At 53.9% G+C, this 14,887-nt stretch overlaps 1 protein-coding gene and 1 long non-coding RNA gene across 4 annotated transcripts in view; one reads left to right on the top strand and one right to left on the bottom strand.

Annotated features, from left to right (window-relative positions):
• Positions 1–14,887, bottom strand: part of RAB43 (RAB43, member RAS oncogene family) — a 353,030-nt gene that overhangs the window by 275,787 nt on the left and 62,356 nt on the right. The window lies entirely within an intron of this gene.
• Positions 96–4,913, top strand: LOC115943975 (uncharacterized). Its single transcript, XR_004078541.2, has 2 exons — positions 96–2,497; positions 2,802–4,913. It is a non-coding gene; the product is annotated as an uncharacterized LOC115943975 (long non-coding RNA).

Below are 14,887 nucleotides of genomic sequence, written 5' to 3' on the forward strand. Positions count from 1 at the left end.
AGAGAAGCAGTAAGGTGGAGCTGCCGCAGCCGCCGAGGAGTGTCTGTCCAGGAGCAGAAGCCGTCCTAGACGGAGCAGAGGGCACGGAGGTGGGTATGGCACCCCCTAGCACTGTGGACCAGGGTGCTCGGAGCTGGGGCTGGAACAGGGACACCAGGAAGAGAGTTGGCCCCAAGAGACCAGCTGGAGCGGGAGGCAGCCAGGTGACTGGCCTGGAGGGGCTTGAGCTTGGTCTCTGAAAGGTCAGAGGAAGAGTAGAGGGTGATGCCCCTGGTGGCCCCCCAGCATGGGCAGCAAGGGCACCCTCAGACTGATATTTGCCCAGCCATCCTGGAGAGAAGGTCGCTGGAAATGTGAATCTGGAGCTGGTTGCAGCAGCAGCCTGGGTCAGGGCTGTCTTCCCGGCGTCACTGTGGAGGGAAGAGGAGGATGTGGAAATGGTAGGAAAGGAAGAGCTGCTTCATGGGAGACAGAAGAAGAATGGTCAGAGAGGAAGGAGGGACGCAGGTGTGGCTGCTGTCACGGAAGCTAAGGAGGAGAGAGTTTCAAGAAAGAAGTGCCTGTCTGTCACAATGCAGCGCATTCAGAAAGTGGATTGATCAGTCGGCAGAGTGGGCAGTTTCAGTGGAGCTGGAGAGACTGGGAAGCTTCCAGCCTCTGAAACCCTCTGGCTGGGATCTGCCTGTTTTGCCCAGTGTTTTAAAAACAAAAATGAAACGACTAAATTAGGTCCAGGATTGAAAGATCAGGTGATTTCAGATAAAAATGTCTCCAGATTTCAGCTTTCCTTTAAAAAAAAGTCTGAAGATTCACCCTGGGTGGGGGCGGAAGGAACAGGGCCTGAGTAACTGTTACCCCTCTAGATGGGCCAGACTCCCAGCACCTGGGCAGTTTGGGGGGTGTGGCCAGTGTGGGGCAGATGGAAGGTTCTTCAGCCCGGGGGGAGACCTTGCTGTAATTGGAGGGGAGAAGGAATCAGTGGAGGGCATGGATATTTGCAGGCAGGGCAGTGTGACCCAGGCCATTGGGAGGACGTAGAAGACAGGGCTCAGAGTCCACACCAGCCCTGGTGGGCTCCTTGGCCTGCTCCTGGTGGAGCAGGTGCTTTTGCTGTGGGGAGGGGGGTGCTGCCTGTGGACGTGTGGAGCAGGGCTCCAGGAGGCTAATTCTAGGGCCTTGGGAATTGGCAGAGACCAAGTGGTTTCATCCCACTGGCCTCGTCGTACAGATGGGGACACAGGCTTGACAGGCTTGGGGGATGGAGGATAGTGGCTTTGTCCAGTTAGTCAGGATTCTAGGCCTGGGGTCCTGCCAGCCTTCAGGGATGCTTCTCAACCCCCACACTCCCAGGCAGCACCCCCACCATCACCCTTCTAAGGAAACGCAGGTGGGGAAGGCCTCAAGTAACCAATGAAAAATGATGGAATCTGGAGAAAGAAACATCTGGAAGTGGCCAGGGCCTAGCAGAGATGACACCCTCCTGCATCCACCCCAGGGCCAGACCAGTCTTGGAGTTAAGCTAGGGGCAGAATCAGGGTGGGTAGGTGGGTCCTCTCTCCTCCAGTCCTGGGGCTCCAAACACTATCCTTACACCGGTGACACCCCGTTTATGTCAGCCCTCATTCCCGTCTCTCTCCTGACCACAGACTGGCCGCCAACTGCCTGCCGCCAGCTCCACTGGGATGTCCAAGCACATCTCTTTCCGGGTGGTGGCTAAAACAGAACTGTTTTCTCTTGCAAACCTGCTCCTCCCCAAGGTTTCACAGACAGTTCTAGCCCCAAAACACAGACTCGGCCCCGATTTCTTTTCTCCTCTACCCTCTCATTCAACCTATAGATTCCTGTCACATCTGTTCCCAAACAGGTTCCTCTCCAAGCCCCCGAGGTCTCCACCCTTCCCCTCTGGGCTCTTCAGCCTTCTCCACGCAGTAGCAGATGGAGTGGCTAACACAGAAGTCTGATCTCCTGCATCCCCCCTCTGCCGAAGGGCTTCGGGCAGCTTCTCATCAGATTTAGGATGAGTCTGCACTCAGCTGCACTGGCCTTTTTGTTCCTCACACAGACCGGGGGCGGGGTCCCACCTCAGGGCCTTTGCACTTGCTGTGTGGCTGACTGCAGTTACTCCCATCTCAATCCTTGAGAGCCTCTTCAGGGTAGCCGCCTAGTCAGCCTGGCTGAATACCGCTCGAGAATTCCTGTATCACATCACCCTGCTTGATTTTCTTCATAGCACTTATCATCATCTGACCCTGTTCCATCTATTTACATGTGTACTGGGCGCTCTGCAAGAACAGAGTTGGGTCTGCCTTGTTCCCCGCCCAAGCCCAGCCCTGGGCACACCCCCTGCCTGGTTGCTGCCCCTGCTCACTGCCGCCTGAAGATTTGCCTGCAGCTGCCACACCGCGCCGAACAGTCTTTCTCGAAGCCAAAGGAGCCTCTACTTGGGGAAGCTGACACCATGGGGAGACACCCCGGGAGGAGAGCTGATCCCTTTGGAGTAAGTGATTTTAGGCCCAAGCATGGAGGGGTGGATAGGACGGGATGGTAGAAATTGGGGTTCCAGGGTGGAGAGAGCCGGAGGCCATGAAGTCCGGGAAGGGGACGCGCGGGGGTGGGGGGTGGTGTAGCTTGTTGGGTGGTTGGGTGTAGCTTGTTCTTTGGAATAGCTGCGGAGTGGCCCACAGTGCAGCGCTGTTTCAATGTGGGCTGGGAGTCAGGAGTTCCTGGCTGGGCTTGGACCCTGGCACTCCCACAAACTTCACGTGTGACCCACAGCTCCCCCCACACTACTCTGCCCTCAGCTCCCCAGTTTGTGAAAAGGGGTTGGATGTGTGCAGCGCCCTCCAGCTTTGGCAGCCTGAGTTTGGACTTCTGAACAGAGATGCCCTCAAGAGAAGGGAGGACCTGCAAGAATACAGCCTTCCTGGAGGATGAGACACAAAACAGAGACCCTGTGTCAGGCAGAGTGTGGCAAGTCTGGGTCTAGGATGCAGAACCCTGGGCTCTGGGAGGGCTCCTGTGCTTCTGTCAGCCTCAGTGTTATCATCTGTAAAAGGGGTATCCGTCCTGGAGCTCAAGCGGAGGCGCCTCCACCTGGGAGGGTTTCAGATGGCCTGAGTGGGAGTCACCAACTCAGGGACTGGATTCAGAGGCCCTGCCGCCTGAGGGCCCCTCCCCAGGGAAGGCCCCGTTGGCTGTTACCTGCTGAGGTTATAGTTGAGGGCCAAAGAGTGTCTCCCCAAAATGTGTTTTAAACCGAGAGGTTGGCTTCATCCTAGGCCTGGACTGGGAGCGAGGGTGGCAGGGCCCAGTTTGGGATTTAAAATGTAAATAGGCATTAAGTACTTTTCAGCATTTAAGGGGAGACAAAGGGAAATTCACCAGGCGAGACTGTGGAGAAGGTTGCCTTTAAGATGCAAATGTGTATTGTGAAGGCCTGAATGGGGACGTTGTTAGGGGCCCTGGCCCCTTGCCCCCTGTGGCTGGGCAGTGGGCTCTGAGGGGCCGGTGGGTCTGACTGAACCCAGGAGAAGCGGCCAGAGATCAAAGGAGTGGACAAGTCGTGCTGAGGCTGAAAGGGTGCAAAACGTGGGGGCTGAGAGAGCTTAGAGTTCCCAGACGCCTCACTTGGAGGGAGCCTGCTGACCCCTTCAGTAGGAACTGGGCCCCAGCTCTGCCGGGAGACTGGGACAGGCCAGGGGGCTGGTTCCTAAGCGCAGCCAGCCCATGCTAGGGCACCAGCAAAACAGGAGCCCCACAGAGGGTTCCAATAGGATACACATTGTTTAAGGATGGAGGTAGGTAGTGCGCATCAGGGAAGAAGCCAGACCTTTGTGGGACCTCACACAGCATTAAGTTTGGTTTTCATTCTGAATTGCATTAAGCAAGAGGGATGGCAGGCCCACGTGCACACATCTGCATGGGGCCTCGAGGCACCCAGGGACCATGGTTGTTGAGTAAGAATCTCCAACCTAGAGATAAGGCCCACAGAGGTGACAGAGTTGAGGATGATTGGAGATTTGCACCTGTCTCCAGAATTGAGAGCCACCTCCCTCTGTCCGTTCTCCAAGAGCTGTGAAGGCTGCTGGACCGAGCAGTGAGTGGGTGCAGGAGAAGAGGGAGGTGGGGGCCCGGCCAGGCCCTGCTGTAAGTCATGCTGCCTTTCCCCAGGTCTTCTTTTCCCCCATTTCTTTAAAAGCCCATTAGTTTTTTCTCAGTAAAGTTACTCGTGGTCTAAAACTCAACGGTGCAGAAGGATGCGAAGTGAAAACAAAGCCCCTGCCCCTCAGTCCCACGGCCTGGACACAGCCCCGCTCCCGGCAGGGGCACGCGGCCAAATGGGCACAGTGGTGCTTCTTGCTTTGTTAACCTGGACGGCTCAGTGGGCACATTGGGTGTAGCTTGTTCTTTGGAATAGCTGCGGAGTGGGGCCCACAGCCTGTGCCCGGCGCTTTATTTAACCAGCCCTGTTGATGGGTGTGCAGCGCTGTTTCAATGCTTCCATGACTCTCTTCACTAGCCTGGAAATATCTACGGGATTCATCCTATAATTGGGGTTTCTCTGTCAAAGAGAATTGTTAACTTTTGGTGACCTGTGGCCAGGTTGTCCTCAGAGACTGCCCCTCCCCTGCACCCCCCACTTCCCCTTCCCCTGCCCTGTGTCCCCACCTGGGGCCTGTTTCTGCTAACCAATGCCACCCCGGGGGGGAGCACTCAGACCTCAGGATTTGTTTTTCTTCCTTTTCATGTTTTGTAACCCCCAGCTTGCGTTATGTGTGCTCTTCCCTGGACCCCCATCTCAGGGGCTGCCATCACTCCTCAGGGCCTTCCCCACCCCCAGCCCGCCACCCCCACTGCCCCCTCCTGCGGGCTGTGGCCCAGTCTAGCAGTCTGCCTTCTGCCAGCTTTTCTAACTTCATATCCCATTCTTCATCCCTGTCAGAGGCCTCAGCCGCCGCGTGTCTGCCTGGCCGCGCTGGGCTCTGTGGCTCACCAGAGCCCTGACTCCCCCGCCCTGGGGGTCCTGGGGCTTGGAAGTGGGGTCTCTGCCCAGCCGTCCAGCCGTGTGCGGCACAGGGCCTGGCGCAAGCGCTCAGAGCTTGGACGAAGGCTGAGGGTTCGAAGGAGGGAATGAGCAGTGGAAGCCGGAAAATGGCTTCTCCAAGCCCCGCCCCTGAGGAGCTGTCCCCGCCGCCCAGGCTCACCCTTGGGCGGGGATCGAGGAGAGAAGCTCAGAGGAGCTGGGTCCCTAGAGCTAGGGGGGCAAGGCCGGGGTGAGAGGAGGGTAGCTCCCTGCCTGAAGCCTTCAGGGGGATTCCTTTCCTTGGGGGGCAGTCCTGCGCTCCCCCCCGCCCCGCCCCAGGGCCAGCTTACAGGCTCTGAGCGGGGAGCGCCGGCCGGGCTGGGGTCCAGGACCCCGCAGCCTCGCCTCTGCCCCTGTGGGAAGTGCCGGCTCGGAAAGGAGCCTGCCCCGCAGGGCTTGGCTTCCCGAGGTGGGCGATGCCAGAATGGTCTCCCAGCCTCAGACGTGTGGTAGAGCTTGACATCTCTTCTCCACAAGCCTCTGAGGCCCGAGGAGCTGGGACAGGATCAAAAAACCATTCTGGGAGGGGGCTCCGGACAACCAGGACAAAGCCTGACAGAGAAACCACCTTCCTAGGTCTTCCTGCGCCGTCAGCCCGGGCGGCCTGCTCTGGCCGCCGCTGCAGCGCCGTCCCTGTTGGCTGAGGTGCAGGCGAGGGAGCCTTGGCTTTACCTCCCTCTCTCACAAGCAGTCTCAGTTTGTGGACCAACTTCCTTCCTGGGGAAGAACTGAAAGCCCTAACGGGTGGGAGAGCAGCCTGCGGCCCCCTGCTCAGCAGATGGAGCCCGGGTACCACACTTGCCAGAAATCCAATGTTCCCAGGCGGCTGCGGGGTGGGGGGGGCGGTGTTTCTACCTCCACTGCCCAGATGAGGAAACTGAGCCTTCAGAGAGGTGAGGTAATGTCCCTGATGATATCCGGCCAGGAAAAGAGGGCAAAGCACTTGCTGTTTACCCCACCGCAAGTAGCCCCCCTCTGCCACCTCCAGACACTTTCTCATACTTTGCTTTATACCACTTATCACTTTCTGAGATTATCCTGTCTCGTGCCTGTCGTCCCCACTAGAGCAGGGACCCTGTCTAAGTCACTGCTGCATAGGGCCTGGCACATAGTAGGCCCTCAATAAATATTTGTTGAATGAATGAGATGGGATTCAAACCCAGGTCCGGCTGGGAGGCCTGTGCTTCCTGTCACAGCACTGACCCTACACGGGTCACAACTCAAAAGTGTTTGTGCACTGAGCCTGGCAGAGCGGACAGGGACCCCACAGGGTTGTGACACCTTTGAAAACCCTAGTGGAAAGCCTACTGCGATCTTTGCAAGGCTCACAGAATTTTATTTCATAGTTATTTGCTTGTCCAAATTGGGGATCCTGAACTGGTCAAGAACGAGTTAACAAATGCCCTGGAAGTTTCCTCCTGCGATGAGGCGCACCCTCAACCTAGACTCTGCTCCCTAACTGCCATTATCTGAGGGGGGGCCCTGAAGAGTGGGGACGTTATGGCTGCTCGGAGTAGCAGGTAGCAAAGACGGGCCACTTCGGACGGCCACCTGCCACCTGGCTCTGCCACGGCCTCCTCCTCCTCCCCCGAGTTCAATCCAGTCCTTCTTCCACTTAGAGGCAGCCGGAGGAGCTTTTAAAAAGGCAAACCAGAGCTTGTCGCTGTCCTGCTTGGACCCGCCAGCGGCTGCCCCCCCACCCCCCGCCAGGCCCTGCAGCCTTCAGGCCCTGCTGACCTCTTCGACTTTATCTCCCGGCGCCCCCGCCCTCCACGCCAGGCACACCCCGTGTGGTGCTGTACTGGGCTGCCGTACCAGGCATCCTGCCGCCTGGCCCCCCCTTCCCGACCACCCCCCTCGTCCGCACTAGCTCCCTCAATCCTGTCATCCTGATTCCTTTTCTCATAAGGTTCCTCTAGCTACGTGAGCTTTATTTGCTTGCTTTCTGTCCCCCTGCCTCCAAGACCTTGTCTGTCTTGTGTAGCATCGAATGATGAGAATCTAGAAATGAATCTAACTCCTGGCCCTAGTCAGGTTCCAAAATATATTTGGGGAAGGGGAAAAAAGCCCAAATCAATGCCTAATCTGGAGCCTGACATAAGTAGCTCTCAGAAAATGTGTTCCTTTACTCCCCTCTTATCAGGTCATCTTTCTTGAAAGAGGGGGCCTTTGAGGAATGCTTTGGGACCATCAGGGGATTGAATGGAAGGATCCTTAGCCCATGTCTTATAGTCTCATCTGCCCTGCACCTCCCCCCCCCCCCGCCCCCGCCATTTTACACGAAGAAGCTGAGGTCCAGAGAAGAGGCAGGGCCCACTCGGGCCATTTGGATTATACTCCAAGTCTAATTCCCGGTCCAGTGCTCTTGCCCCACCTGACCCCCTCGTCTGTCCAGTTGAGAAAGCCTCAAAGTGGGTCTCTCTGTTGCCAGATCTTCACAGAAGCCAGGTTTTCCCCAAGCCCCCATCGGATCCTGCCCACCCTTGCTGAAACACTTGGGCAGCTTCCCATCACACTTAGAGTAAAATCCAAACATCTCCCCACAGCCCAGAAGGCCAGGTGTGGTCTGCACCCTGCTGGTCTCACTCCTGTTCCGACCCCGGCTCCCCATCACTGCTGGCCTCTCTGTCCGTCCCTGGGACAGCCAAGCCACATGACAAGGCAGTGCCATCGTGCTGCTGTTCCCTCTCTTCTCAGACTTTGACGGCCTTTGTCCCTTTGTGCCAATCAAGTTAATGTCCTCCCTAAACACCCCGTCTGAAGTAGGGTTACCCCCCACACCCCACCCCCGCATCTTTCACAAATCACTTTTCCATGTTTTCCTTCACAGCACTTATCACCACCTGAGAGTTTCTGGCTGCATAGCCCTAGTTTCCCTGCCCCACCCTAAGATCAGCTGGTCTGACCTATCACCAAATCCTCTGTACCTGGCACACGATAGATGCTCAATAAACATTTGTTTGAATAAATGAAATAAAAAGGGCCCTCGTGGGGTACAGAGATTTGGCCTGGTCTTTTCTGTCCCACGCAGTAAACTAGGTGTCTGGAGAGCCTGGGGGTGGCATTGAAGGCTAAGACGGCATCTCCGCGCCCGCCCCCCCCGCCCCGCCCGGCACACACAGGACTGTCAGGATGGCCGAGAGGCGGCGGTTCACCGAGCAGAGCACCGAGCGAGCATTTGCAAGGACCGCGACGGCTGGCGTTGGTGTGTGCGGTGCATGCAGGCTCCCTGCGCACCGACCGGTGCCCGAGGAAGGGTGGCTTGCGGGGCATGTGGGCAGGACGGGCACGCCAGCTGTGGCCTGAGGGGCGGCTTGGGGTCTGGGGAGCGGGAAGGACCTCCTCAACGCTAGGGTTAATGTGGCGTAGTTCAGGTACGCGACGACCGAGGCCAGGGTCCGGGGTGGAGACCTCTGGGGGCAGAACCGAGAGGGTTCCCGGGACACACCGGACAGATGTTCAGTGCGGGCTGCCGCGCTCCTGGCCCTTCTCTACAGGGGAAGCAGCGGTGAGTGCCTAGCCTTTGCCGTGTGCAGCTGCCTCAGTCAGGGCCTCTCCAGACCGGGAGTGGAGTAGCCCCCCGCCCCCCAGCCCCTCCGTGTCACAGGCGCCCCGGGCACTCGGGGGATCGCCTCCCTTCCCGGCCTCTCTGCCCACGAAGGGGCGCGGGGCCCTGCGTTTCTGTCCCGCTGCCGCCGCCGCCGGGCGCCCTGCCTTCCCTCTCCCGTCCGCCCCGCCGCCGCCAGAGGTCAGACCCGCCGGGCCAGGCCGGGGTGGCGGCGGCGAGGACGCAGCCCCAGCACAGGCTCCGCGCGGCCGTTAGGCGTTGGGCGCGCGCCCCGCCCCCCGACGTCACCGCCGCCGCGGCCCGGCCCCGCCCCCGTCTCCACGGAGACCAGCACGCTTCCCGGCGCCCGCCTCCCAACTGCAGTCCCGCTGCTGCTCCCGCCTGCGCCTCGCGCTGCTGTGGACGCCGCTGCTGTGCGCGCCGTGAGCCAGGGTCTCCCAGACGCTTATTAACGTGCAGACCTCCAGACTGCCTTCTCTGAAGAGTCGGGCAATAGGTTCAGGGAGGGTCATGGGAATCTCTCCTTTTTTTTTTTTTTTTTAAAGATTTTATTTATTTGAGAGAGAGAATGAGAGAGAGCCTGAGAGGGAAGAGGGTCAGAGGGAGAAGCAGACTCCCCGCTGAGCAGGGAGCCCGATGCGGGACTCGATCCAGGGACTCCAGGATTGTGACCTGAGCCGAAGGCAGTCGCTTAACCAACTGAGCCACCCAGGCTCCCGGGAATCTCTCCTTTACCAGGGCGATTCTTATGATCGTTGAGGATCGGCAGGTTTGGGAAAGGAATTAACCAAAGCCTAGAGAGTTTAGACCCTTGGGTATTGTTACTAGTAATCCAGGACCTGCATTAGAACTTTGCTGCAGCACGGTTCTCCTGAAACGTTGCTAATGTTTCCCTGGGGTGGAGCCGAAGCCAGACTCCAGGGGTTTGTGCCCTGGGCACAGATCACCCCGGATAATTTGCCCCCCACGGGGCTGCAGTGAAGGAGGTTCTGAGAGAGTGTTGTGTAAAGGGCCTATCTCCCCTCCGCTCTCCCCAAGAAAGCCCCGGGAAAGACATTGCTTTGGGGACTGCCAATCCGCAACAAATCTTAAACTATCACAGAAGCTCTTAAACTATCACAGAAGCTCTGCAAAGCTGACACTGTCTTGGATCTTGAACTGGGAGGCTGAAAGAATATTCCAGCACCCACCTGTGGTCTCTCCCACTCAGGCTAGGCCACATCTAAGCCTGCCCAAGAGACCAACTGCTGGTCTTGGAACACCCCCAGAACAGATTTTTAGCTACCTAGAGTCCCCGCAGAGGAACCCATGGGTTAAAAATATACATACTGGGGCAGGCTGACCTGAAAGGTGACTTCTAGGGTGACATGGTGAATTGAAAGCTGGTGCACACCTGACTTAATGTAGCGCCAGCTAGCAGAGCTAGCCTCCAGAATGACCTTTTAACTGATCCCCACGGACCACAGGATGAAGGCACTATTCCTGATGCTGCCTCAAGGCCTGTGCAACAAGCACCTGCGGGCCTCTCCATGTTTAGAACCCACACTGCCAGCCCCAGTGGTTACAATGAACACCGGGGACCAGTGCTTCCCAGACTTGCCTGATCATAAAACCACTGGAGACATAATCACATGTAGAACACCACACTCTGCACGTCTCAGTACCTGGCTCACACCCAGCCTTGAGGTGCCCAAACGAAGCTCAAAAAGCTGCAACCAATTCTTGGGCCCCTTTCTGGCTGGCTTATGTGTTAATCAACAACCTGCCTTTGTCGGTAACCCAGTACCCTACTCAGGCACACCAGTGATCAGGGACCACATTGTTCTGGTTGAGTCTGTGCCTCCTTCCTATCCAGGTGAGGCATCCCGAAGGGCTGGGATATTCACCGTTTCCTCTGTGACCATATACATGTGCATATAATAAGGGCATGTGAAGAGCAGTTGTGCGGGCTTCGGGCCTTGATTAAGAAAGGAAAAGGGGTTTTCCTTTTCCTACACAGAAACGCACAAAGCAGGAATAGAAATAAACCTCCATGCCCACTAATACTAGTCTCTTGCCAACCTGTCATCTTACAGGGCCAGGGATGCTAGAATATAGTGACTCCCAGCTCCTTTCCTAGTTCTGTATGGGGCCTTAAGCCAAAAGCCTCTGCTGATTAATCACCATCTGGACATGTGGTTCTCCTGTACGCTTTTTAAAAAATACCAGTGCCTTCTCTCAGACCAATTGAATCCAAAGCGCTGAAGGTAGGGCCCTGGCATGAGGATGTTTTAAAGTTCTAGCTCTCCAGACAAGTCTAAGCATCACCGAGGGGGAGAATGACTGTTTCAGGTCATGTGTAAATACTGTCTTAGCAGCTCAAGCTCTGCAGCCCAACCTAAGGAGATGAGCTCCAGGGGCTCCCAGTGGTCAAAGGGGCAAGCTTCTGGGCATCCCGGCTTCCAGAATGCAGAGCAATCTGAAGCTGGGATAAAAGGGAAGCCTGGGAGGGGGCATATCACACTTCCCTGGACCATTTCACAGGGGAGGGAGGGGTGCCCAAAAGGCATTCTCTTTTCCCTTCAGCTCATACCTCCTTCCAGCAAAGCTGGCAGGGGTGGCCCACAGGCTCTCTTACAGCATTTTAGCCAAAGAAATCATTCCTCACTCCTCCCCAACACTGCAAAAAGCTCACCCTCCATTCATATAAGGGAGCTGCAGGCAGAAGGCTACAGAACTCAGAACTCAGTAGCTCTCAACCTGGCCTGAGAGCTGAGTTTATATCCCTTTGTCTTGCGTGCTGTGTGATTTTGAGTACTCACAGCCAGCCTCCGCTGCAGCTGGGAGGGAGGGCTGATACCAAAGAGGTGGGGCAGTTGCGGGGAGACCTGGGGTTTCTGTGAGGCTAAGCCCTATTTTCAGGTTCGTGGACTAAATTTAGGTACTAACTGCCTTTGACCATTTTACATTAAGGGTGTCCTTTTTTAAATAAAATGTACGTAACATAAAATTTACCATTTTAATCATTTTTAGTGTACAGTTCAGTGCATTAAGTATATTCACAATGTTGTGCAACCGTCATCACTATTTCCAGAGTATTTCCACCATCCCAAATAGAAACTGTACCAACTAAATATTAACTCTCCATTCCCTCTGCTCCCAACTTCTTTCTTTCCTTCTTTCTTTCTCTTTTTAAAAGATTTTATTTATTTATATGAGAGAGCGTGAGAGAGACATCATGAGCAGGGGGGAGGGGTAGAGGGAGAAGCAGGCTCCCCACTGAGCAGGGAGCCCAATGTGGGACTCGATCCCAGGATCCTGGGATCATGACCTGAGCCGAAGGCAGACGTTTAACCGACTGAGCCACCCAGGTGCTCCTTCTTTCTTTGTTTCTTCCTCCCTCCCTCTCTCATTCTCCCTTTCTTTCTTTCGACAGCTTGAGCAGGCAAGTGGGGATGGGGGTTGGGGGCACAGTGTGGAGCCTGATGTGGGGCTCCATCTCATGACCCCGTGATCATGACTCCAGCCGAAATCAAGGGTCAGATGCTTAACCAACTGAGCCACCCAGGCGCCCCAGGAGCCCTTGCTTTTAAATAATCTTGACTAATAGGAATGTTTCTCATAGACACCATTGTAATTCTAGGTTGCTTTTAGTAAGATTTCATCATGTTTGGAAATATCTATAGATTCTGGTAGTGGAAGATGTCACACTTACCTGTTTAAATTTAAAAGATTCTTTCTTTTAGCTAAGCCTTTTTGGGTCCTTAGAGCCTGAGGGATGTGCCATGGGTTTGGAGATTGTGTGGTGTTTTACAGTGTACCTGTTGCACAGAAATTTTCTTGAGGTTGGCAGGAGACCCAGTGTCCATCTATTCCATTCCATGACCAATTTGTCCTAACATGGGAATCCTTGGGTTAGGTGGTGAGCATTCCAACAACTTTTATTTTTTTTATTTTTTCTAAAGATTTTATCCATTTATTTGACAGAGAGACAGCGAGAGAGGGAACACAAGCAGGGGGAGCAGGAGAGAGAGAAAAAAGCAGGCTACCCTCTGGGCAAGGAGCCCAACGTGAGGCTCAATCCCAGGATGCTGGGATCATGACCTGAGCCGAAGGCAGATGCCCAATGACTGAGCCACCCAGGCGCCCCATTCCAACAACTTTTAAATGCTCAACCTGTGCCCACCAATTTTGTGGCTGCTTCTGAGATTCCCCTTAGCAACAGTCTTTATCTACATGAAACAACACAAACATGCACATTAATATGTCAACAGTAACCAAGAGATATTATGGCTTGCAGGCCAAGAGAAGCCCCCTGTGTGTACCGCCACCTGTTCCCACCATGGAAACTTGCACTGGAGAAAGGACTGAACCAGCAGACCTCAACAAATGGGGACTTCAGACTGCAGGCTCCACATAAATTAAGAACTATAAACTGTCCCGAACAGTTCCCATATGGACCTTGGGACATAAGCAAGGGCTGGGGGTTTCCACTAATTAAACAAGAATTGTGGTCTGAAACAAACACGAGGGGCTTGGGTTCTGGGCAGAACTCTTTCACAGCCGAAGCTCACCTGCCCTGAAATCCCCCTGTCCCCATCTTCTATTCTATTTTCAGTTTCTTAGATTTCTCCTATTCTAGGCACTATATGATATAAGTGGAATCCCACATTACATACCCTCTATGTCAGGCTTATTTTATTTAGCATAATGTCTTCAAGGTGCATCCATGTCATAGCATGATTCAGAATTTTATTCCTTTTAATGGCTGAGTAGTATTCCATTATATATTCCATTGAATACTATTCAGCCATTAAAGGAGTAAATTATCACATTTTGTTTATCCATTCATCTGCTGGTGGGCACTTGGATTGTTACCAGCCTTTGGCTCTTGTGGATAATGCTGCTAGGAATATGATGTATGTGTATCTCTGAGTCCTAGCTTTCAATTATTTGGGGTCTGTACCAGGAGTGGAATTGCTGGGTCACATGGTAATTCTACATTTAACTTGTAGCTATGTGTTTTGTTTTGTTTTTTTTTTGTAGCTATGTTAACTCTTTTTTTTTAATTTATTTTTATATATATTTTTAAAGTTTTATTTATTTGACAGAGAGAGACACAGCGAGAGGGGAACACAAGCAGGGGGAGTGGGAGAGGGAGAAGCAGGCTCCCCACTGAGCAGGGAGCCCGATGCGGGACTCGATCCCAGGACCCCTGGATCATGGCCTGAGCCGAAAGCAGACGCTTAATGACTGAGCCACCCAGGTGCCCCTATGTCAACTCTTTGAAGAATGGCTAAATATTTTCCACAGCAGCTGCACCATTTTACATTCCCTCCAGCATGCACAAGGGTTCCAGCTTCTCCACATCATTGTGAACACTTATTTTTTATTTTGTGTAACAGCCACACTAATGGATGTTGGGTGCTTTGGATTTGCATTTCCCCAGTGACTAATGACATTGAACATCTCTTTCATGTGCTTATTGGCCACCTGTTTATCTTTGGAGAAATGTCTATTCAAGTCCTTTGAACATTTTTGAATTGCATTGTTTTGATATTAAGTTGTAGGATTTCTTTATATACTCTGCTATTAATCCCTTATCAGATATATGATTTACTAAAGTTTTTAATGAAGTCCAACTTATCTATTTTGTTGTCTGTGCCTTAGTGGTCCTATCCAAGAAATCATTGCCAAAGTCACTGCCATGAAGTGTCCCCCTATGTTTTCTTCTTTTTTAAAATTTTATGTATTTATTTGACAGAGGGAGAGAGAGTGCACAAGCAGGGGAAGGGCAGAGGGAGAAGCAGACTCCCCCCTCCGAGGAGGGAGCCTGACTCGGGGCTCAATCTCAGGACCACGAGATCATGACCTGAGCTGAAGGCAGACGCCCAACTGACTGAGCCACCCAGGTGCCCCTCTACATTTTCCTCTAAGAGATTTACGGTTTTAGCTATCATTCTTTGCTCCATTTTGAGTTGTGTCTATAGTGTTAGGTAAGGGCCCAACTTCTTTCTTTTGCATGTTCTTTTGCATGTGGCTATCCAGTTTTCCCAGCATGATTTATTGAAAAGACTGTCCTTTCCCCACTCAATGGTCTTGGCACCATTGTTGAAAATTAACCGTATATGTAAGAGTTCTCTTTTTTTTCAAAGCCCAACATGGGGCTTGAACTCACAACCCTGAAATGAAGAGTTGCATGCTTTACTGACTGAGCCAGCCAGGCGCCCGAATAAAGGTTCATTTCTGGGCTCTCT

This window comes from Leptonychotes weddellii, chromosome 1 (assembly GCF_054177405.1).
Source record: "Leptonychotes weddellii isolate Sample4059 chromosome 1, ASM5417740v2, whole genome shotgun sequence".
In the NCBI taxonomy this organism is placed as follows: Eukaryota; Metazoa; Chordata; class Mammalia; order Carnivora; family Phocidae; genus Leptonychotes; species Leptonychotes weddellii.